The sequence below is a fragment of the Amblyomma maculatum genome, chromosome 6, assembly GCF_055883805.1.
Source record: "Amblyomma maculatum isolate TAMU_Amacu chromosome 6, ASM5588380v1, whole genome shotgun sequence".
NCBI classification, from domain to species: Eukaryota; Metazoa; Arthropoda; class Arachnida; order Ixodida; family Ixodidae; genus Amblyomma; species Amblyomma maculatum.
The window spans coordinates 127,505,321-127,531,050 of record NC_139349.1 but is presented as its reverse complement, the minus strand read 5'-3'; the positions used below and the strand labels follow the sequence as shown (position 1 = coordinate 127,531,050).

Genomic DNA, 25,730 nt, shown 5'->3' with positions numbered 1-25,730 from the left:
TGTACCTCGTCAAGAGGCTTGTGTGGCTTTTAGTCTACGGCCCTTAGTATCAATGTAAATGATGCTGAAATAAACTGATCTTGAAGTTTAATTTGATATGACTGTCTTGTAGCTCTTCTTTCTTTCCCTCTGCTTTCCTTCCTTCTTTTGTTTCGAAACGTAGGACTTGGTAATATATACATGGCCGAACCGGAGGCTCCGGCCGTTTCCTTCGGAGGAGGTTTCGGTGAGCTTTTTCTGTGGCAAGCAAAAATTTGAAACCGACCAATATGTATGCAAGACAAAACGTAATATAGTGGGAAAAAGTAATGAAGAAGAGAATCAAGACATCCACAAAATGAAAAGTTATCGAATAGTGCCCTTCCGACAAATGACCAGAATTGATAGACGGGGACTTATATATGATTTTGGCGGCCGTTCGTTGCGCTCGTGTGTCGTCCTTATAGCAAAGTGCCTTGGCCCCTCCTCAGCCATTCCCTAATGTCTGACGTTTCAATTTTGTTCCCCATCCCCAAGGCTGTAGATTTTGCTAAAAAATTTTCAAGTTTAATACATCGAAGTTAACGGTTAATGCTGAGGAGCTCTTGGCGCGAATTTGAAGCTCACTTCAAGAAATCTGAGAGGGCCGCAAAAGAATCTAAACAGGCCTCGCCCGGTACTTCATTCACGGAGGTGACGAAGGTAGCGGTTTTTTGGGGGTACTTCTCCGGGCTTATTGTTGAAATTCACGGCTAGAGGACAAGTACAAAGACATAATTTCCATCTTCATAGAAATGTTTTGCGACATTCGATCTCTTTACAGTTCCAAGCTTAAGCCTTCTGTTACTCCAAATCGGTCCTTAGCCCTCAGAATCAGAATCACCAATATGTTTATTGAATTACAAAAACGGATGCTTACGTAGAAATTTCGACCAACTTTCAGGAGACGTTTCAACAGCTCAGTAAGAAAAATAAATCGTTAAAGGCACATTTAGGCAAAATTTTACTCGTAGTTCTTTTTGGAGTTAAAAAAAATTTAGTTTCTACGCCCCATTAAATTTTGTGTGGTGCTTTATTTTGCCTGCGAAGGATTTTGGAAGTTTCGCGCCACTAAATTTATCCGTCTTTTTGCGTAACTATCCGATACATATAAAGTACCATTCCGTAACCATATCAGGCTTCTTCCTTGACGTGTACCTTTCTACCAAACACACATAATTTAGGTGACAGCATGCACGAAGCAAAACCACTCGATCGTCCTTGTTACCAACAAAACTAATTTTTGCAATTACTTTAGTACGTTAACATGCTAACATCTTGTGCCAAAAACTTTGCTCTTTAACCTTTCCAAAGATAAAACGGTGGAGATGATTGCGTGCTTGCTGTTTTTTTTTTTTAACTCTTGCCATATGCATAAGCGGTGTCCTGCGGATGTCCCAGAGGTTGTCGCTGCGGCTACTTCCATGCATAAACTGGACTGACTAAGTTCTCTTACATTGCGGTCATACGTGTAGCCTTCATAATACTCGTACCCTTGAAGCTTTTCCTCCCTGCGCACATCACACGACCTGGTCAATATGCAATTTAGGGGCCAAGGCGGACCTTTGCGCCCAGGTGTGGAGTCCTATCTCTTTATGTGAGCTCATTTGGGACGTCACCAGCCAAGGGCCACTCGAGTCTTGACTATTTAGAGCTTACACCTACTACAATCTCATTAAATAATCAGGAATTGGAAGCGTGCACGGGGAAATCATTGCACATATACTTCAGAAGGTTTTTAGGAAACAAATCACCTACACGTATAAAAGAGCAACCCAACGCGTTTATGTAATAACCATTATGGGGATACGTTCGCAAACATAGGCGTGCAAACTTTGAATTTATCTATTTTCAAAACCGCATGTATCCACCCTGTTTCGTTTCCGAAACTTTATCCCCACAGGAATAACTCAATATGTTTATGAAAATACTGTTTAAAATGATTATGCTGAAAGCTATGCAGAACAGAGTAAGAAAACTCATTGTGTTCAGTCAGGGGCACTGCAGTGCTTCGTACAATAATAAAGTTTAACATCAAGATCTGGCACAAACGCTGCTTTGATAGCCATCGTTCCTCGTCTTTGGCTGTGTTCCCTATTCAGTGGTAGCACATATATTAATTATTGAACAAACTAAGGTAAATATATAGCGCAAAGCATTTATTAAACTTAATGGTTGCATGCTAAATTTGCAATGAGAAAGATGCAGTACACAAAGACCGCATGGGCCAGACAAAGCTAGTGATAACACTTCCCGTCTGCGTCAGATAAATATATTCCAATAATTTGTTTAAAACAAATAGCAAATACCCAAAATATAATTACCCAATTTCAATGCAGTAATGCATATCTTTGCTTCTTGTGGGCGGTAATAGAGTTATCGGGATCGCTTTTAGCTAATTTCCGGTGTTCTGCGCCACCACTGGTCATGGAGCGTTGGATCATAGCCACGCATGATCAGGAGTGTGGCACTAAGTTTTCGCGCCAGCCGAAAACCGTCTGGCAGTGCAATCTCTTTTGATGCCCTTATATTTCTCAGTTTTCCCAAGCCTAAATAAGAAAGTGGAGAAACCTTGCAATTACAACGTTGGAAAATACGATACGCCAGAGGATAAAAAGGTCAACATAAATGTTTTCTTTGAACACGCCGTTGCCGCTGTTATATACATGTCGAATACAAATTTACTAGTTCAATTAACCTTCCTTTAAGGAATAACATCTCCTTTACTCGAAACAGAAGTCCCTGCTCAATGAACAGCTGTTCATTCTTATGGCCTGAAAATTCCGCTTCGGATGAAGAACGAGCTAGGTCATGCAGAAATAATATTTAGTTGTATTAACGACATACATTGGATTTCTAAGCGCCGCGTTCTATAGCATGTAGCGTCAAAATTCATTATTTCCACCGTACTCTTGCTTTATTTTCTTTTGAGTTTTAAGCAAAATGCGGTCGATGGTGTCAATGTGTCTCTCTCTGTTAAAATTTGATTACTCACTCTTTTGTTTTAGCATTTCATAAAACACAAGCAAGGTTCTCGGTTTGGTGTTAGTTATTTTGGCAACCTGCACAACGGAAGTGCATTTTTCTCCGTAAGATTTAGCGATAAGATTTACAGCACACATAAAGAAAGACGGGCCAAGCACACGCAAAGAGAAACGCGTCAGTGTTCTATAATCTCACCGTAAACCTTTTATTCAAATTCTCTTTTTTTTTTTCCACCTTTCAATACCTCCAAGTCCAGCTGGCAATCATTTGCTGGTGCTAATGGGAAAAGTGATCTTTGTTTTTGTTGTTTTCAGATGCAACCGAACCTTTTCACATTATATTGGTCACTGGCGAATCGTTACAAAGACCGTAGTCGGAGTGCTTGATTCATCAAAGCTTTACACCATGTTTTAATAGCGATTATACACGATGCAAACAGCTTAATATAGTTTTCAATTATTCATTCACTCTCCAAATAATCACTGAGGTTGAGAGGAACAACAATGCTTTCTGAATTTGCTTAAAATATCCTGGTGTTTTTATGGCAAGGGATAGATGGTCATTGTCAGTAAATGGCCGGTATAGAATGCATCCGTTAGGACGAAGTGTCACATTTATTTATTTATTGTTTGTTTGTTTTTTGAGCCATGGCTACATTGCTGAGCATGTTCCCTCAATATCAGAAATGCACATTTTATGGTTTAGCTCTTGTATTAAGGTGACATAGATTAGAGAGAAATGTGAGCTATATGTTTTAATGGAAGAAAAAAATGGTAAGGCTTCCTAAAATTACTTCGTGTGCAAGCAATTAATCAAACACAGGTTTCAATGATCCCCAGTATTGAGGGTTATTTGCTCTAGTTTATGGTACACTCCCTCATTCAACGTGGTCGATGGAGGCACGCAAATTTATAAGCTGAATCATCGTGACTGTTTTATAACCGGTGCTGCAAAGCTTGGGCCAGAATACCTAATTCGCCCCATCAATTTTCTCTATTTCTGAAACCCTTACTTCGAAAGACAACGAGATCAACTACTCCTTCAAAGGGCCTATTTTGTATAGGGATAGATTAGACTTGCACCACTGTTGTTTTTCGTTCGACGATATGTTTTAGATTTTAGAGACCTTACCGATGAAGCTCTAGGTCCGGACGCTTGCTCCTTATCTGTTGTCTGCGATTAGGTGCAGCCGGGTATTGTAGTTATGCGCCCAGTGGAAAAAGTAAATGGTGACTGTTGAGGCTTGAGATTTTTGTTTGAAATTTCGTCCACAAACCAGCGCGCTATTTGCTCCTAAGTTGTAGAGCAGCTAACTGTGCATCACTGATGTCACCAACAGAACTAAGAGCAACCACTCTTTTAGCCACCGACGCCAGACCATTTGCGTCCGAATTTTAACAACGCAGCGCCAGACCACACTTCTGCCCTTGTACAGCACTGCGCGAATTGCATTCTTATGTTTAACTGCACGGCTGTCGCTTCGCTATTTGGTGCCTACTAATGACCGTCGTGCAAGAGACTACGCAGCTCCCGGGTCTTGCGCAAGTCGGCTATCATTAACTCCTAGAAAGATAAAAAGAAGGAAGAAGAGTGCACCATGCTACTTTGGGGTAACTCTTATAGGAATGTTTCGAAAAGTCGCCATGAGCCAATTTATATGTTCGCCAACAACATGAGTATACGCAGCTGGAAGACAGCCTGGATAGCAACGCACTCCCTTTTGCAGTTCTCTCCCACACGCAGGGGCGAAATAATACGAGCAAGAAATCACGCGCTCTAGAGATTTGAGCAAGCCCTGTCGGTAGAAAGGTTTGAGTGAGGAAGGAAAAAATAACAGCAAGCAAGGGAGTAGAATCGCTCAGCCGAATCAGCTAATAAGGTCAGCTGCTACTTTGCGCCATCGTTGGGACTCTGCCGATCAATAAGCATCTTGACTCGGCGTCGAAAGAACAGGATTCTGTTTCTGCCCACTCTTAGATGAACTCCTCACTCTGGTTAAGCTGCCGACGCAGCAAGTTCATCCACCCTGACCGAAATATAGGTGCTAAATCCTATAGCCCCATCCGTCGTGATGTGGGCGAGAAACGGCAGTCAATGACAAAAATAGACTTGAGAGACGGGGAGAGATGGCAGGGGTCAGGGGTGTTGGAAATATAAACAATTCACTGGAAACATACCTAATCACACACGTTCTGAGAATCAAGCCGCAGTAGGACCGTGAAGCGCAGAATATATTTGGAGAGCTGAACGCAACTCTCTAGGCTCGCCAAGATTCCTTCTCTTGTGCACGCATCTCACCCGCCTCTTTAGTCACTTTCGACACCGCCTCAGATCTACGCTGTGCGCTTGTCCTCGAATAGCCATTGCCACGGCTTGATCTCTCCCAGACGCAACGCTTGATCTGATCATCCTGTAGTGCTGTCCGCCTTGACGCAACGAGTGCGCCTCTCTGTACCGCAGCCTGTTGTTACCTGGCTGCGCTACCGCTGTGTTGTACTTGACGACGGCGTGATGCATCATATTATCGGAACCATGTCGGCTTAAACAACAGCGGGCGCCTACTAAATTTTGTGTAAGGAGATTGTTAATGCTATCGCATTGCATCACCGCTCCTAGTTAACTTTTTCCTTCAGGCAAGATGTTCCTTAACTGTCGGTATATCATGCATAACGCATGAGTAAATATAGGTCTTTCCGCTTTTATCGGAACAATTTTGTACGTCGTGCTCTACCAAGAGGAGCAGTGTAAGGATGTATGCCAAAGTTGCGAGATTTCTTGTCTATCTCACTCAGATTGCTTAAGCGGTGCAATAGAATTTAGAATTTTCTGCAAGAGCTTTCGCACTTAATATTTACTTCTTTTATTTCGGCAAGTTTCTGCTGTTTTTAGTCAGGGGGTGTTTCTATCTCTCCCTCGAAAAATAAAACGCTTAAATATGTTTCCCTTTCACCAGTATTCGTGCACCGCATGCCTTCCTTGAAATCGCGACATAGCGAGAGTCGAAGTCTATTAATCCACTTGGTGTGCGAAACTGCACTTAATGTTCGCAACTCTGATGTGGACTCACAATAATAAATATTACATTTCCGGTAGCAAGGATCCCTTTCTTGTCCGAAAACGCTGCTACTTGCGGTCACTGGCCTGCCGCACCGAGTTGCCGGATTTTTTGGGGTTGTCGGGGAGGACACTTCCGAGATATTTCCCCCAAACACTTTGCGGGGCTGACCACTGTTTTCCGGTCCCCGTGCTGATTTAATTCAATGCACATTATTTCGTGCACGCCCTGTCGTCATAAAGGGCAAAAACACATCTGCCTTGTGATCGGCTACAGTTCCTCGTTTTCATCTACATACTGAATCAGTAGCCACAGCTGTCAAGCCTCTAGGTGGACAACGATGCCTGCTACACTTCTGAATCCTTCTTTATAACTTTTCACGTGAGGAAACAACAAAACGCTGAGGTTTTCGTTACGCCGATCAATGGGAATGTAGGAGCTACGTCTTGGGTGCTGCTCCTTTGTGTGCACTTGAGAAGTCTTTGTGCTTATTGTATTAAAAATTTATCAAACCCGTCCATAGGCGTGAATTACTTCCTGAGAAGTAGGGAAGTTGAGAAGTACTTCTGATTTTTTTTGACATCGTGAATGAACTCACAGCGGACATACGAAGAAGGCAGTTAGATGTACGTGTAGCGCAAGCAGTTTTGCTGAGCTAATCCAAGATGATAATTCTAACGTTCATTACTATTTGCCACTGCCGTTTGATAGTAGTCGACTTCGTGAAGGAAATCAAAGACAGGCTTTTTTGTCGGCATACTCGTCATATTCGGAACGGGTAAATTTTTCTGCATCTGGTGATCGTGATACGAGGGGCTGGAAACCACTGGATCCTTTCGGCTTCGATCAACTCTGTAAAATATGCCTTTGATTCAATTAGCTACGACAGTAGATTGAGAATTCCTTTAGCGATGGCCGAAGCTCGGTGCCCGTTTTCCCTAACTTCTTCAGCTCGAAAGCGTAGTAGGTGGGAGACTGCATTGCTTATGCCGACATGGCTAAGCATGAAACCATTGAATGTTGTTATTAATTATGGATGCTCGTTAGGCAAAACTACGCTCGAGCAGAAATCAGTTTGGGCGCGACAGCTACACAATAGGACCACGAGCTAGGGTCTCGCGGTTTATTCCTGGTCAACAGAAACGCATTTTGCAAAGATGCAACATTGCACGCCGCTGCTATGCGAAGCTTGCGGTGAGGTCTCGCGACAGGGCAATGATTTGATACAAGACAAAACAGCGGGGTGCGGATATCCCTTAGCCTAATGTAATAAGATTAGAATAAACTGCGGTATATTTGAAATGTATAACAAATATAATTTGTATTGATGAATGCGTTCATTTTATATTGTATAATAGATTTGCCGAATATTATTACTCAATATTTTAAATATATTTTTGAAATATGGCGAAAAACCTGCATATGAAAATTCATTTCAAGCATATTTCAAAAAGGTTAAAATATACATACGCGTTTTCAGCACGCTGGGATTATGTTGAAATTTCTTTGGTAAATATAAAATTTGTTCGTCTGAATTATATTTCAACTCTTGCTCGAAAATTAAAGTGTATTTTTAAAAGCTGTCGAAAATGCTAGACCTGAAAGTGCACTTCAAGGATACTTCGAAATCGAAAAAAATACATATGTGTTTTTAGAATATTGTGAATCTATTCGGAGTGCATGTCTTTACATCCGAAATAATTTGAGTTAAGTACTCTTCTGGGATTGGTTTACACTGAAATTTATTATTAAAATGTGAATTTATTCCTTCAGCTCAAATCTTTGTCGCCAGCAGCGTCAAAATGGGTTGACAACATCTAGGCTATATACCTTAAACCAGTAATCGCATGCCAGCACTCGGAACGCAGCGCTAGAACGGTTGAGAAACAAATTTCTGATACGTAATTTTCATAACTAATGACACAGTGACATTCGCCATGGATGATGTCTATGGCTCCTGCTTTGTGGCATAAAATATCCACACGTACGCACACAGACGGATAATTTGTCGCGTAATGGCTGGCAGAGCTACTATCATGGATGAAGATAGACTTCCGCCTCACAATGCATGTATGTCAATTCGCCTAAACCTTTCAAATCTCTTTAGCAAGGGGTGTGAAAACGGGGACAAGAACCACTTATTCGGACATTAATGAATAATAGCTTTTCTTGTTTCTTGCTAGCCAGCTCTGAAAATGCTTGACTATTTTTATTTGATCAGAGTTGGTTAGTACTCTATGGTGCATGTTAAGTCTATTTTTTTTTTCATAAAGTGCATTCTGGTACATTATGAGTGTATTTTAAGCATGCTAGAAATTCAACTCAATATTTTTATACTTTCTGCTATGATCAAAAAAGGTCATAAACGCATTAGTAATGTTGTGAAAGCACAGTGTCAGTCTATTGTTAGAACACCTTTCATCCCTACAAAAAAAGCCTAACTTTAAAATGTAGATTTTTAATTTGTTAGAAATACACTACACGAGCAAAAATGTATTTTACCATATTTATAATGCACTCGTCCTTCATTTTAGGCGTAGCAAATATAAAATAAAAAAAATTACATTTGAAATACATTTCAGCACATCCTTTTTTTCTAAGCGTAGGGCGGAGCCACACTGAAAAAAGCTTCGAGCGGAACAAAGTACAATTCTCCCTGCGTAGCCATAACTCACCCAAAAAACCCGGCTCATGAGGCACCGCTTCCGTCTTCATATGCTCCGCAACCTAAATCAGTATGCTTCGTGATGCTCGCCGGCAGCCAACAGCGTGACAATATACTTAGCGCGGCTCCCGCTGGGCACCCCCGGTTCTTCAATTGCGTCCTCTTACCTAGACCCGCTGCCGCATCGAGGACATGTCCCGTGACGCGATAAACCTTCGCACATGCTTGATGGGCTCAGCCCGCACGCACCCAGACGGATCGAAAAAAGCCATTACGGTTTAGAAGACTGAGGGGCAAAGGAGCCCCAGAGAAATAACGTAAACTTACTGGGGTGATGTGCCATGGCCACCGATCATAGTCAACGCGCCTTTTGCACGTAATATTATTTGACGGTTAAAAATATTTTTGCAGAGCTTGTCAGAAATAAAAAATAAAGGACATCTTTAGTGCCGCTGTGTCTTGTAACTTGTAATGCAAGCTCAAAAATATTTTGGTAAGAAGCACGCGAAAGTATTCCATTGTGTTGTTGAACTACAGCACACGTTCTCTAGCTGTCGGTACGGCAGTTTGTGTGTTGTTGCTGACAATATATTCAGATGTCGCTTATGTGCGGCACTAAAACAATTATTTTAAACGCTGCCAAATAACTGTCTCGACTTACAGTCGCCAGTAGGCCGTTTCTCCCGCCAAATGGAAAACGAATAGAATCACTGAAGGTTCAGGATGTGGAAATAAATCAAATTTTTATAATTATATATATAAGCATTGCTTTTTATTACTGGTCAAAATTGTGATGACTCCAGCAGTATGACACTTTTTCAGAACATGTAAGCTTGCGTCTGACAAATTCACCGTTAGCGCAGCGCTGTAGCTGAACACTGCGAAGCATAAGACAACAAAATAGACTTCCACGGAGCTTTTGTACCGGAAACCGAAACTAACCCGCGAGGGAGGCGTCTGCTCGATTCGGTACCCTATAAGCAGACACGAGGGAATGCTAATCACTCCTTCGGGATCCGTCTTCGTGTGGATCCATGGTTTACGCGCATTTACCACCTGGTGGTTCACAGGGGGGCTTAAAAAGCCAAGCTGTGCCTAGTCTGTAGTCACACAATGAAGAAGCAACCGAGCCGATTCCGAAACGTCGTGTTTATCTTTAAAATAATTTTATTCGCGTTATTCTTATTTCACAAAAATTAAAATTCTCAAGCACGCATATTCCTCTCGAATGTTTTTGTTTGAAAATGCAAGCTTAGACTGAATTTATTCAGATGATAAAATTAATTCTTGTTTGGTATAGTCGCAATTGTGCATTTTAATTTTGAAATATCGATCAACGAGCTTCGGCTACTCAGCCGTAGGCCGTGGCGTTCAATAATTCCAATACAGAAATGAGATTTATAAAATCTGGCATCGATTTTACAGGCGAGCCATTCGAAAAATCAAGTGTATCGCCAAGAATAAGCAGCCATGAATTGCGCCAAGCCGCCTCGTCGAATTCGGTAGTCGGCCGAAACCAGCTGTCGCACGTACAATGTGTCGTGCGTGCGGTCGCAGCTGCCACATTCCCTCGGAGCCATAAAAGCAGCATCAGGAATATTAACTCGAAATTTTCTTTCCACCATCACTCTGCCGCCGTTGCCGCACTGGTTCTATTTAGATCAAGGCTTAATATTTTTTATGTCCATCCCCACTTTTTTATCTGCTCAAGTGCATATGCCGATGAGCGCACTGCCATTCACTGTGATGAGTTCATGTGTCTTTTATTGCTTCACTAGTTTCTCTCGCTATATTATTTATATTGATTACTTCAAAAATATTTCGATTGAACAAGATCACTCATTATATTTTTGCTCCATTTCTTTTATTGCGCCTATTGCACTCCTGAATTTATAGATGAAATTATGTATCATAAAAATGGCTGCTCATACAAGTCTACACTATCGTGCAAGGAAGTGGCATAGATATCTATCCTCGATGAATGGAGGTACTTTTTGTGCTGTAAAGGACGCTGTAGCCCATTTAGGTTCCTGAAAATACGCCCATGTGGCATACGTCCCGATCATTTCATCCCAGATAAGCCAGAGGAAAGGTTGGTTGGTTCACAGGAAGGGAAAGGCGCAGTATCTGTCACACTTGTTCTGTGGACACCTGAACCGCGCCGTAAGGGAAGGGAGGAAGGTGGAATGAAAGTGGAAAGAGAGAAAGGGAAGCCGTAGTGGAGGGCTACGGAGTAATTTCGACCATCTGGGGATCTTTAACGTGTGCTGACATCGCCCATGAATCACTGATGGGCACCGGGTAGACCTGAGCATAGAAGCCCGTGGAGCCATATGGCAAGATGGTGCGCGTTTGTGCACCTTCTTGTTCACGTTTTTTGATCCTCTTTGTACACAAATGCAGAGAGAATGCTCTCATAAACCATATAATATTTGCTTTCCTTAGGTTTAAGGCCAAAGCCTTCAATTGCCCATACTTACGGCCATGACAATGTCCGTCAGGCAACGACAAGTGTTGCACTGATTCGCGAGATACCGCAATATTCTGACGTCATCCCCTGGTGACGTCATCGGCCATGACGCTCAGAATCGTGAAACGCACATCATAATTTTCCTTGTCTATTATGATGAGCTCTCTGTTACACAATTGCAATGCGAAAGTAAAATGCTTTTTTCGTCTTTCATCTTTTAACTGGGTGTTTTAGCTCGGGATAACCTATCGCAATCCATCATTGATGCCTGCCAATATTGCGACCTTTGTATATGCTACAGAAGCAATCTATCTGTTTTCATGATATATAATTCCAGGTAGAAGGGTGCTCAGGCGCAGTGGGGCCATGTGAAAAAGGCGCAATAATAGTACTACTGAAAAGCTAAATAGTAATGCTACTTTGCATCGCTTTGTAATTGTTAGCCTTAATCTCAAGTAAATTTCTGTGTAATATAATGTGTGGGTACTGCCGGCTTCACACTTAACGCTGTGAAACCCCAGACTTTCGGCTGCCAACTGCCACCTGCTCGAGATATATCCTGCCAACATACCAAGCAAACTTTCAGGTTGGTGGTGGAAGTTGATATCTAAAGGTAACATCACCTGACCGAGCACTGGTTGGTCGGTGGCTCGTGGAAGTAAGGAGGCCAGCTGACATTTCGCAACCGATGAAAACTTTTATAATACATGACGAGAAACGTCATGAGAGAAATTGGCACAGTAGTTTCTAAGAAAGTGTAGTTAGTGTTATCTCATTAAAATCACACCATTGTAATGTTCTCGAATGAATCGGGAACCGATTTCGTGTTTTGCAACTTTGCAGCCACGGATTTAAACTCTTCGAAAAAGATATTTTGGTGCAAGACACTGCTACGCCTACTACTAATCATTCAAGGCGCCATTTTGGCCTTGTTCTAACTTAAGGACATTCCATTTGACTACGTACTTATGGCCATTAAAGTGACAGGAATGCCTCCTTGGCTAATACGTAGCGTAATCAATATTTTCGTTTTGTCTCGCGCTTGACGCAATCGATAGAATATTTGAGAGCGTTTTACTTGCATTTCTTTTTCACGTACTCTCGTTGCATAATTTTCTCACTGGCGGCAATGTCAAGCACTAATTTTGTGGAAGTTGGCGCTGTTTTACGCTAAGCAGAAAGAAAATAATTTGACTTTAAAAATAGTGCGATAAAGATCAATCTATGGAAAAATCCCTGCCAGTCGAGTACTATGTTTAATGAAAAGCCCTGGAGGCGTTCGAGAGGAGATGAAATTAATTTTGGCTGATATCTACGTGTAGCACTATTTGTTGAGGCTGTCCAATAATTTCTATTGCACAAAGCAATATTGACGGCTGTTCTCATAAACACATCGAGCTATAAAATGATAATTTCGAATCTCCTTTACTGCGGCGCTTTTTCACTAACGTTCCTGGACATACAGGTTAAAGACAACTTCATGTTTGACGAACAAACAAACAAATACACTACAACTTAGTGTCAACACCTTGCTGTGTATCCTGGAGTATAACAAGCAAAAGTAATGTGCGCAAATGACTTCTATTGGGAACCTGGGCGGTAAAGCAAGTGCTGGTCTTGTACTAATGAGGACAATCCTGCTGTCAGCCGTAGCCTTCAAAGTATATCAGAAATCAACGGAAATGCTAGCTATAAGCTAATGTGTTCTTATTTCGGTACACTATCTATCTTGAATAATGGTCATCGCACAATATCGAATGGATCCGTCATGCTAACTACGCGGTTTCAACAAATAGGTTAAGGTTCATTAGAACCTTCATGCTTCACCTCAAGTATATTATAATATCCTGCAGATGGATAATATTTATTAGTCGCTTACTCAACGAAATATATTGTTCAAGCCTGAGCATCAAAGGCGAAAAGGGTCAACAAAATTAAGTTTGGTTGAGGCCATTTAGCCGAAAAGTAATAAATGATGCGTATTCAAGCATACAACACAGGGCTAGAATGCCCAAAGACAGAAAATTTCGGTTGCGGAAATTATGCGCACGCTGACAATCCCCATAGCCAAGGAACGAATCAGGTATTCTCAAAATTTAATGAAACACATTACCATCAGCCGGAATATACCCATCTTGGGGCGAATACATCTCCCATATTAATTCAGTTAACCTGGTCCTGTGCTAACGAAATTTATTTGAACCCTGAGAACCTCTTAATTTTATCCCCTTATTTACCTGCCACGCCCTGCTACTTTCTTCTTCTATTTAAACCGAATTTGTCACCATTAGCGACCATCCGTTACCCTCTATTTGCAACACGTGCCATGGTCATCATCATTGCTTTTTCTTGGTTTACACGGGAATGTCATTAACTCGAGGTATTTTTCTGGCCCACTCTGAGCGCTTCATCTCTTTAACGAACACACGAAATGGAAAATAATACCTTGAATCAGCCGTCTCGGGAAAATATTCAAACAGAGCGCAAGCGGAGACCAGAAAACCCATTTCATACACCGTCTGGTGTAGATCAGATCTAGAAACCGGAGCAGATCCTGGGTATTGGAGATTTGAAGTTGCCTATAGCAAAGACGATCAGAGAAGGCCGCCGCTTTGACCCCTGAGGCTGGTTGAAATTTCAGCCACAGTGTCATCACCTACGCATTGTTGCCTATAGAAGCCGTCAGCAGGGTGCACTAGTGCATTACGGTTACTAAGACTACCCGCTTTTTCCCCTCAGGAAATGCGTGGTGGCGCTAGCTATTACCCAGCTACATAATATATTTCATCAGGGCCGGGTGTCAAGACAAACATTTAATAAATGATGAGTCGTGGCGAAGAGGGTAACATGTAAAGGCTCTAAGGTGCTTTTATAAATGTCGAGCTCGCGTTTCTTGCACACAGAAAGTCGCACAGCTTTACTGTGGTATTCACGCTGCAGGGACACCCTACACTAACAGAGACAAACAAAGCTCAGGAATGGAGCAAAGAAGGGATGGCTTGAAGATTCTCTAGAAGAACAAGAGGTTTCTTGGAACCAATGCTGCAGAGGGCAAAATGGAAACCGAAAAAAAGGCAGAGTGTGACGGCGTGAGGGACCGCGAAACTTGTGGATGACTGAAAATGGTCTGAGAAAAAGCTAAAGTGAGCAAGACGTGCTTGAGGTATTCGCTGGGCTAAAAGGAACAGCAGGGTCTCAGGGAGTGAAAGGAAAACAACACTCCTCTGAGCCGGCCGCATCAGGCGCTGTGAGCTGATTTGACGGCCCTAGCCAGGGATAACAGACATGACGGGCACCATGAGCGGCTCGTCTGAGAAGTAAAATGTGAGTGTCGAAGGTTCGCCTTCTTGCTACGACAAGTATAACGGCCGCTACTGCAGCGGCGCCGCCCTGGACGCCAACAGCGTCCGGGAAGGAAGAAGGCATAAAGGGTTTTTGATTTCCCTTTCCGCGGGATGTCAGAATCATTCGTCTAGGATCCCAGGCTTTGACACTGCCTGCCTCCCATCCTTCCTTCCTTCATTCTGTGCCCCCAAGCACGCTGATGCATGGAAGCTATTCGGAAGACGTCGGCGGCGAACTGGACATGGGGTTTAGTTTTTGGAATTATTTAGTCTAGGGTCGCAGTCTTCGAAACTGCCTCCCTCCCATCCGCCCCTCCTTCACTTTGTGCTGTGCTACGAAGCACGCGGATGCATAGAGGCTTTTCGGAAGGCGTCGGCGGCGAACCGAACACAGAGTTCATTTTTTGGAGAGCGTAAGAACTGCGTGCTCTTACCCCTGTTCATTCAGCCAGCTTCAGTGAAAGATGGTCCAGCATTCTTTTATACGCATTGCTTTCCATTTAGCCTTTTCCTATATTATACTAATTGAGAGGTTTGTACATTTACTTTTCAACCGTGTGGCAAACAGTGGGACTTAAGTTGGCGCTTCCTGCAACCCAGAATTCACGTTTTAAATGGCTTCCCTCAAGAAAAGTGTCTGCCCTTTGGTAAGACCCATAGCCCTTGCCACTCGTTCTAGTTCAAAGCTCGTGTCTGACTGCAAAAGCGCACAAGCATCGTCGAATGAGGGTTGTTCTTCGTGTATAATTATCTCTTCTTCTTTGGTGGGGGTCCCGGTAATGATCTGGGTGAATAACTCCACGTCATCTTTTTCTCGAAGAATGCTCCAGTGGATGGCCTGAAAAGAAAATGTTTCGTAGTTCTAGGTGCTTGCTTCAAGTGCGATGAGTTCCCCTCAGCTCCATTTTCCTCCCTCCTTGCTCTTATTTTCATACAGCCTCAGGAACCGAACACTTCATTAAATGTGCCTTTGCGCAAGTATGTTCAAATGCACGTGGGTGTGCTCTCAGCGCTCAGAAGCTAAGGAAACTTGCCCTCTGTCTGAACCAGAGAAGCATCCAGGATATCTATGTAGACTTGCATAGCGCTGAAGAAAGATCACAATAAGCAAAAAACAATTTCGAAGGATGGTTAAGAAAGAAAGCAAAACTTTGCAATTGCGAACTCACAGAAAATTCGAGCTCTCAAGCAGATTAACTCCAAGGCTTTTTTTTAGCATATATCCCAAGCTTAACGAAAAAGCTACCGCAGCGGTTTTCGCCAGGGGACGTACTATTTGGTTAAGTACACACTTTCCACATATATCCATTCATAAATTCCCGACATTGTTAGCGCTTCTGCCACGAAGTCCCTATCTCAAGAAGCTTCTCAAGCACACCTAGAAGACATTTCTTCGGTAGCTTATATTTGAGCTGTAACTAATAGCCCTCAGCCAAATCTAAAAACGGTCCTTTTTTGTCTATTGCTGGGTTAAGTAAGCATTATGAAAAGTGAACAGGACGAAGGACTGCGTCTTCGAGCTAATGTTCAAATTCAAATTCAGTTTATTTCCGTTAAAACAACGGAAGGGGCTCGAACAAAAAGTGAAACAAGATCACTGGTATGGTATGGTAACCTAATATTTGGATTAAGTCATCAACAAATTGGAAATATTACCGGGTAATATTAGCTGAATATAGCATAATAGAGTTGTAAATGAAAACCAGCTTGGGAAGCATTTGTCTAGCAATAAGCGTAGGCTGTCTGATGACGATTGTGACTCGCGGAAACGTGATGCCGCCTGCAAAAATAGAGAATAGACTACGGGTAGCCTCAGTTGCAGAATCCTTCACTTGAATTGAATAGGCTAGCGAATGTCATCCAGTGTTGTTTATGATTCATAAGGACGGTTAATTTGAATCTCGTCATTGATGTGAGTGCTGTTCAGTATGTTCTATATGCGTATGTTTTATTTTAACATTCGGTTAATTTACTAGTTTTAAGTAACTAGATTAAAAAATTGAAAAAAAAAAATTATTTCCAGTAATATACAGGAAATGGGCCTCGGGCGAAAAGCTACAGCGATAGGTTGAGAGATGCCCGAGGCCCAGTAATGGCAGAGCAACAGGACGTGTGACGTTAAGGCGAAGATATACATATATAACATGAAAATTATGAAGCACAGAAAGAGCACATATATACAAATGAAACAGCAAGTTAAAAAACAGCACAGTAAGTTAACGACGCACAATAGTGTAACAGTATGCACGAAATATGGCAAAACATAATGAAAATGAAGTGACTATTCTTGTAATAATGTTTAAGGCAAGGAACGGAAACTACAGAGAGACAGTGCGGTATTGATAAAATATAGCTTAAAGTCCTTAATTAATGCGGTAAAGATGTTTGGGTTGTGTATGCTATAATGGTTTAATATGCATGGTAAATTAAAACGAAGGTTCTGGTTACCGTATAACGTCTTCGTTCGAGGAACGTCCCATATTTGTTTACTTCTGGTGTGAAAGGGTTTCTCATAAGGCTTAAGTCCAGATATATTCTTTAAGAAGTCAGTTAAGCATTGAGGTGACAATTTAAGGCAGTGATGTAGACGATACTCAAACATGGCATGCACACGATGTATCCTATATTTCGGAAATAATGTTTCTGTATGGGCAGTGTAGCATGCACCAGCGCTCAGTTTAATTGTCTTCTTTTGGAGACCGAGTATGAAGTTTAGATTTGTTTTGGATGTTTACCCCAAACGAGGTGACAGTAGTTTATGTGAGACTGAATTAAAGCGTGATAAATAAGGAGCTTATGCTTTGGGGAAAATTCGTTGCGCAGTCTCGAGAGGAAACCAACAGATCTGGTGAGCTTGCTTTTAATATACATTATATGGTCAGACCACCTCATTCGAGAGTCGAATACAACACCGAGTGATTTTTACTTGTCTACAATTTCAATAATGTTATTTTCTAGATGCAGAGTACTGTTTACTGTAATATCCTGGCTAAGGGGACGAAAAAAGACTGCTTTGGTCTTGTCAGATTTAACTACCAAACCATTAGCTGTGGACCATTTGTGGAGAGCACAAAGAGCCAGGTTTGCACAATTGATTAGTTAATCGGCAGAAGATCCCCTAAGAAAAAAACTTGTGTCGTCAGCGTACTGAATAGAACTTGTATGATAGGCTATGCTCGGAAGGTCGTTAGCATATACATTAAAGAGGAACGGTCCAAGAAGGCTACCTTGCGGGAAACCACATTCAGTGAAAAGGGAGCTAGACTTGTGATTATCGACGGAAACGACCTGCTGGCGCATGTTAAAATAAGAACGCATGAATTGGAGGGAAAGACTACGGACACCATAGCTTTCAAGTTTACAGAGTAGTATTTCGTGATTAAGTAGGTCGAAAGCGTTGGTAAAGTCGATGAAAATACCAAGGGTCCAACTTTTAGCTTCGATATTATTTAAAATAATTGCCTTTTGCAAGAGTAAAGCAGATTCCGTGGACTTGCCCTTTCGAAATCCAAACTGACTGGCATTTATTAGGGCATGTTTAGGAAAGAACCCATCGATTCTCTTGAGCATTACTTTTTCAAGAGCCTTTGAAAAAACGGAGAATAGAAATTGGCCTATAGTTTGTCATCTTGTTTCAATCACCTCCTTTGAAAGTAACAGTTACGGGTGCATATTTCATTCGTGCAGGAAAAATTCCTGATGTGAGCGACAAGTTAAAGATGTAGCTTAAGCATGGTGCTAAGAGATCCGCAACAAATTTAACTGGTTTAATTTGGAAGCCATCGAAATCGGTGCAACATGTAGCTTTTAGGTTCATTATAACGCTAAAAACTTCCTCGCTGGTCGTTAAATGAAACGCAAAAGTCTCTAAACCTGTATTTTGGAGATACCGAAGGGCTTCGGCCGCGGAACCACTCGGTCTAAAGCTTGTGAAAAAGTCAAATTTTTCTGCCAGCAAAGAGCGGGAATAGGGCAAGCCATCGATCACAAGCTGACCTAGGTGCGTATTTTTATTCTTGTTTAGAAACGATTAATTTAAAAGTTTCCACAATGCTTTCGGACCTTCCCTGCTAGTGAGGATACGCGATTGATAGGCATATTTAGATCTTCGCAGTTCGTTGGTTAACTTGTTGCGGTGTTTTTTGAAAGCTGTAAGGTGATCAGGGTTTCGAGTGGACATAAAGCGTTTGAAGAGCCTAGACTTATGTTTCATCATTTTGACGTGTGTTGGAGTCACCCAAGGTTTACGGAGTTTCGTGTTTGATTTCTTTGTTTTGCAGGGAAAACACCCATTGTAAATGTCTTTCAAAGTACTTAAAAAGAGCTCATAAGATTCATCAACGGAAGAACAGGCAAAAACACAGTTCCAATCTGCAACGCGTACAGATTCGCGAAATCGGGCAAGTGTCACATCAGTTATACATTGATAAGCAAAACTATTTGGTTGTGCGTAACTTGGTGAGCAGCCATGTGGCACGGATACGAAAATGGCACAGTGGTCACTAAGGTCACAAGCAATAGTACCAGCAGAAATGACGGGGGAGACAATGTCTACTATAAAAAGGTCAATTGTACTGATTGACGTCGTTGTTATCCTTGTGGGTGTAGTGATAAGATTCGTAAAACCATTGGAAGCAGTTGCGTGATTCAAATGGCGATTTATACTAGAAGGTGCAAGTGTATTAATGTTGAGGTCACCACCAATAATAGTAGAGTATTGAACTTCAGCTGCAAAATCAAGAAATTTGTCGAGATGTGTTAAGAACTTATCTGGGTCACCTGACGGCGGCCTGTATACGACAGAAACCATTTTGTCCGCAGTCTTCAGCGCGAGCATTTCACAGTCAGGAGTCATTATAGAGAACTCAGGTAATACTTCGCTATCAAGGCCACTGTTCTTTACGTAAATGGCAACACCCCGTCCACGAGAAGGGCGATTCAGGAAACAAGGATCATAGCCAGGCAGTTTCACCAAGTCAGCATCGCATACGGCCCACGTTTCAGTTAGCAGAATTGCATCAAAATTGTGCTGCAGACTGTCAACAAAATATGAGAAGTCATCAAACTTGTTACGCAGAGACCGGACATTACATGTAAGGCAGAGAAATTATTTAGGTCGAGGAAACCGTTTACTTTATGGGGAAGTAGTAATTCGTGATACTCCATATTTAGTTTTCAGTTTACGGCGAGTTATTGGGCTAGCAGAGCAAGGTCACTCTCTCTCCGAATGGCAAAGGCGGAGTCCCCTTCCTTCCTTCTAACCAATATTTTGCCATTGACATGCCAAGCAAATTTGAAGCCAAATCGTTTCGCCTGCTCTTTCACGATTCCAAGGAGGTCTCGCGAATACTTGGTCATGTTCTTTTTGACAAAGACAGAGCTGTCTACATCACGGAAGGCGCTTCTTTTGGCGAACCAATTGTCCCTTAGCTCCTGACGAGAAAATCGGACAAGAATGATGGGAGTTATGTCATTTTCGCGGGCAGTCTATGCATGGTCATGACATCCTGTTGCAGTAGTGGTTCAAGAGAAACCTCGGCCCCCACTTCATTAATTTTAGCCAGTAGGTCTTCCTGTTCGCTCTGAATACCACCATGAAATTCTAGGTTTAAACGCCGACTACGCCATTCCAGGTCATTGACACTACACTTGATCTCGGTCAAATCAGACCGAGCAGAGTTGCTTTCCAGCACTGTAACTCGAACTTTGAGTCCTTTTGTTTCCTTCTCTTGAGCATCGAGTCGTTCTTTGAACTTGTCGAACTCACCCGAAAGCAAGTCAATTGCCTTTTCGATTCCGTCCACTTTTTCAGGGAGGCAAAGGAGAGAGCTAAGCTTTCTGTTTATGTCTAACAGAATTGTAGGTATATTAACTTCTGCTTGGTCGGCTTTCCCTGTGATAGCGCCATTACTTGTGTTCGGTCTGCAAGACCCACACTTCCATGTTTTTCTAAACGATTCTCGTTTCCCCTTGAGGGTTTCATCAGTCACACCCGAGCAAGCACCCGAGGGGAAGGAAAAGTCGCACGCGCAGCATGTCAGTTGTGAGTGCTCTTCAGACAGCACTCCTCTACACGCGCAACAACGGGACATATCAAAAACTAGACCGGTAAAAGCAGAAATGCATCAACAAGAATTTTTGTTTTTTGGAAGCAGCGGCGGGTTTGGACTGAAGGTATAAGAAAAGTGACCAACCTGAGAAATCACAGAGGAGCGTTAGGCGAGGTGAGTCACACGAGCTGCCGCTGCTGCCAAATGTGAGCAAAAAAACGCCCACAGTAGACGAAGCCGATAAGGCAAAGATGTGTCGCCGCTGTCGCCCAGGGATGCCACGAATGGTAAAGAAGCTTCTTGTTGCGTGAAGAAAGGCGCCAACTTCAAAACGGCAGTCCAGAAGTAGCAACCTCCAGAACAGCGCACGTCCAAGGGGCACACAGATGCAGAGGCCAGGAAAGCTGCAGCAACACGAACTGGGAAATCACAGAGGAGCGTTAGGCGAGGTGCGTCACACGAGCTGCCGCTGCTGCCAAATTGTTCGATGTTTTTTGTTGCTTTGTTTTGTTCCTGAAGGGCACCTACAATTTCTGTTCCATCTTTTTGCTTGTTTCGGTTCTATAATACAATCTACAAACCTGCGACAGCCTCAACTGAGGCTTGCAGTACGTTGTAAATAAATAAATAAAATAAATAAATAAATAAGGCGACGTTCTTCAGCTGAACCATAAATGTTGTGGCGGTATACATAATACTTCGAATGGCACGGAGAAGCGTGCCGTAAAATAAGCTGTGCGAGCGCATACGCTTCCGGTTGTGCATGAAGCGTATGCATGTATGCATATGCATGCGATTATTTATATAATAAAATACTTTCCCCGCAAACGTCTATGCGGCGAGCAGAGTACGGTAATAAGATTGAATATTAATTATAAGATTAATAAGGTACAAGAGTACGGTAATACATTTGAGAGAATGCAGTCTTATTTTTCTTAATATTGACAGCAACTGCTTTTCAAAACCGCGATATATACACTGGTGTAGTATTCGCCGGTAGATCGTAAACCAACTCAGGTATCATGTCGCGACGGATTATGATGACAAACCTATTATTTTGATCGCGAACAATGAGCAGCTCGTAGCTGACTGGACAAGCAGACTTTCTATTTACTTTGAGGTGTAATTGGTTTGTGAATATATCGTGAGTGTCAAAGGTGAACACTTGTTTGAATTTTTTGACTACGTATGTAGTTTACACTGTCATACGTTAGGATTACGCATATTTTAGCTACGTATAAAAGCTACGTATATTTACGTATAAAATAGCTTCGCTAAGCAATATATTATCGCAGAAATTGTAATAATGCATTCTGCAATAAAACTCCACGAATGACCTTTATATTTGATGCATGGTAAATGCGAGTGTTGGTATTTTCTTAATAAGGACACACGGGAAAGGAAGGCAGCGAGTATTAAAATGTGAAATTTTGCCACTCGATATTTCAAACATCTAGGCGTATAAGAAAACTTAGAACCGTGACTAACCTTTGGTACTAGCGGCCAGGAATTTTCTTGTGTATTTCTACTTTTACACACTAAAATTGAATACCTAAAAAAAACTTTATTGCTCGTCTAATAAGTAAGACCTGTGACATAAATGACGTTCGCATTTCTGTACACGCCACCACCTCACACCACACAGAGGTAGGTTGAATAGTTTTTAGCGTCCGGGCTTACCCAACGAGAATTGGCAACTCCGTGTCCCGAGATACCAGCTCCGACCTCACGTTCGTCAAGAACAACGAAGCGATCACGATCACATGGAGGAACACGGGGGTGGACCTCGGTAGCGACCACATGATATTGGAAGTCTTCATACCGGAGCAGAGCAGTACCAAAGTCAGGAAACATACGCGGATCGATTGGTCCGCTTTCAGAGATAACAGAAATCAGGAAGCGGAAGAGACCGAAATCGACGACATCGACGCGTCGACCAACAAGATCCTCCAAGATGTTCGAAACTCAACCAAAGACAAAGTAACAGACCTCGAAACGAACAGAATGGATAGCCGACTGGCCCACCTTATCGAGGCCAAGCAGTCCATTCTCAACAGATGGAAACAACAACGCCTTAATTGTAGGCTACGAAAGAAAGTCGCAGAACTCAACAGAGCAATTGAGGACCACTGTCGCACGCTATGTGCGCAACAGTGGAACGAGATATGCAACGCTGCCGACGGCCAGATGCACAACAGGAAAACATGGAACTTGCTGAAGCATCTGTTCGACGAAACCAAGACTAAGTCACACCAAAGGTACCGACTGGCGAAACTCATCCATCGAGAAGTCACTAAACACGACGCCGATAAGGTGACGAAACGCATCAGCGACCGATACCTGCCGACTACGCCCACGGAGTGCCATGGGCCGCACGGGGGGCTGCCCAACGCCCGTCTCGACAGAGATATAGACGTAGAAGAAGTTCGCACGGCACTGCAGGACGTCAACAGAAGGTCGACGGCCGGGCTGGACCGCATCACCAACAAGGCGCTTAAGAACCTCGACGACAAATCCATAGAAAGCCTCACGAGCAGCGATGCCCACATCGAATCCACCCTACAAGCGGCCGTTGATGCGATCGAAGACCAACTCGACGGAACGGGGCTCAGATATTCGCCGAGCAAGTCGGAGCTCCTCGTCTACCCGCCCGTCAAGCACCGCAAACCTAAGAGCAGCCCGAGAGAGTACGAGGCAATCAAAGTCAAGACCAGACAGGGAAACGCGATCCCAAGAGGCAACAAGAATAGAGTGTTGGGGATGGCTATCGAGACGCACGGCAGAAACGGCGAGACCGTCAACCGGCTCAATACGAAAGCGGCGAACGCCACGAGACTACTCAAACGAGTCACGAACAAAAAAAGTGGAATGAGGGAAGAGAGACACTGATCAGACTGATCCACTCGTTCGTCATATGTCACGTAGCGTACGTGGCGGCCTACCACAAGTGGAACAAGAGCGAGAGAAACAAGATAGATATACTAATCCGCACAGCCTACAAGACGGCACTGGGACTGTTCGAAACAACGAGCACCAAACGCCTCCTGCAGCTAGGGGTGCACAACACGCTGGAGGAGATAGCGGAGGCCCAACGTGCCGCACAACTCGAAAAACTGTCTACGACCAAGGCCGGCCGGAAAATCCTGGACAAACTGGGAATTGAATATCAAGGCAGGGAGCAGACGCACCTCCCCGTCCCCGATGAGATCAGGCGCAACATCAGAGTGGACTCGGTACCGAAGAACATGCACCCGGAGTATATCAAAGGGAGGAGAGCAGCGAGAGCCAAGGCGCTGATGGACCAGCACACGGCCGACACACACGCACGCTACGTTGACGCGGCTGAGTATGCCAAGGTACACGGGTTCGCGACGGTCGTCGTCGACGCGACCGGCACCGTTAGCACGACCGCCAGCACGAGATGCACCAAGGTAGAGCAAGCGGAGGAGGTGGCCATCGCCCTGGCCATCGCCGACCGCGACTTCCACACAGTGCTATGCGACTCGAGGCAGGCGGTGAGAATTTACGCCAAAGGCAGGATAGCGAAAGAAGCTGTGCGCATACTGCAGGCAACCAAAAACGACGATGGCAGCAGACAAGTGAGAATCAAGTGGTTCCCGGCGCACGCGGGTGAGGCGTCAGACTGCAACGCCAACCACAACGAGACGGCACACGCCGAGGCGCACGCGCTAAAGGACCGCGCCTCGGTCGACTGGCTGCTGTGTTTCAGCACCAAAGACAGAATGACTGACTGCAACGAAATAACCAAAGTGTTCCGCCTAGCTCGCAGAACTCTTCCACCCCCTTGCTCGGGGCTCAGTCGAGAGCAAGCCGTTTTATTCAGACAGCTACAGACGGGCTCACTCCCCAGTCCGTCGCTGATGCATAGAATGTATCCCGAGATGCATCTGACAGACAAATGCAGAGTCTGCCGAACGGAGACGGCCGGCTTCGCACACATGCTGTGTAATTGTACCAAGTACCAGGAAGAAGCAAAGTCTGGGAGGATCCCGCCGCGACTGGAAGCAGCCGCAGGGAGCGACAATCAGGAGGAGCAACTCTGAGCCATCCAGCAGGTCATCAAGGCGCTGGCCCGGCAGGGAACGAGCGAGCCGGTCACGGCGAGCGGGGACCCAGGCTGCGCGGCCGGTGCCCAGAGGACGACGTAGGCCCCGTCCGGAGAGCGCGCGCGCGAGCGCGCGTTCTACTGCAGGCCCCGAATAAACGTTTTACCAATCCAAATAGCGTGCACCATCGTAAACGTAAACCCGCCCCCCCCCCCCCCACTTATAATAAACAATGAGAAAGAGCCATCTACCCCTTTCATTCCGCAGCAAACAAGAGCACTGCTCCGGCAGAATCTCAGTTCTTGGGTCTCTTGAGTATTTTGCCACATATACATTGTGGCATCGAGCAAAGAACTCCTAAATCACCCTGCCTTCTGCTTCTCCCGCTCTTAAGGTGTCTTGTTCTTCACGTCCTTTGTGCCAAGCGTTGCTATGGCAGAAGGTGGTGAAAATGAAGACAAATAAAAGACGAAAACATAGCCACTCGTGAATGGAAGGCGTATTTTGTAGTTATTTGTAGTTTACGTTGTAGTTTGTCCGCTATGGCTAGACTGTCTACGCAGTGGACAACTCTTAACCATCAGCTGTTAAAGGCGGAAAATGTGAGAAGAACGAAGACCTTCGAGAAACATTGACAACATAGAGTTTCACATTATCTGCCAAAAAAAACATGTATAACAGCGAACGCAACCGAAACTCATGTCTCTTCTTCCTGCATCTGCCTCTGCCGTCCTGTGTTGAGGATTAGCGCCGTCACCAAATGAACAACTGCAAATGCTGCACTCAGAAAAACATTCCTGAGGTAAGAACCGATCACAGGGGAGAAGCACAGAGTTTTACAAGCGCCAAGCGTGGCTGCGTTGTCCTTAGGCAGTTCCGCCAACGAGATAGAAACCAAAAGCAGCTTTCAAGAGGCCACATCCGAATTGCATGTACGCAAGGAGACTGGCTGGAGAGGTAATGATTTTCATTGCTGCTCGACTTGTCAGCTAACTTTGTATTAGTAGCGTGCCTTGTAACCCGATTTCTACACCAAGATACTATGTAAACAGCAATGGCATTATGTCCAACCTGCT

General features: G+C 43.7%; 1 pseudogene; it reads left to right on the top strand.

Annotated features, from left to right (window-relative positions):
• LOC146186725 (uncharacterized) overlaps positions 1-24,756 on the top strand; it is a 93,572-nt pseudogene extending 68,816 nt beyond the window's left edge.
• Positions 24,757-25,730: the final 974 nt, after the last annotated feature.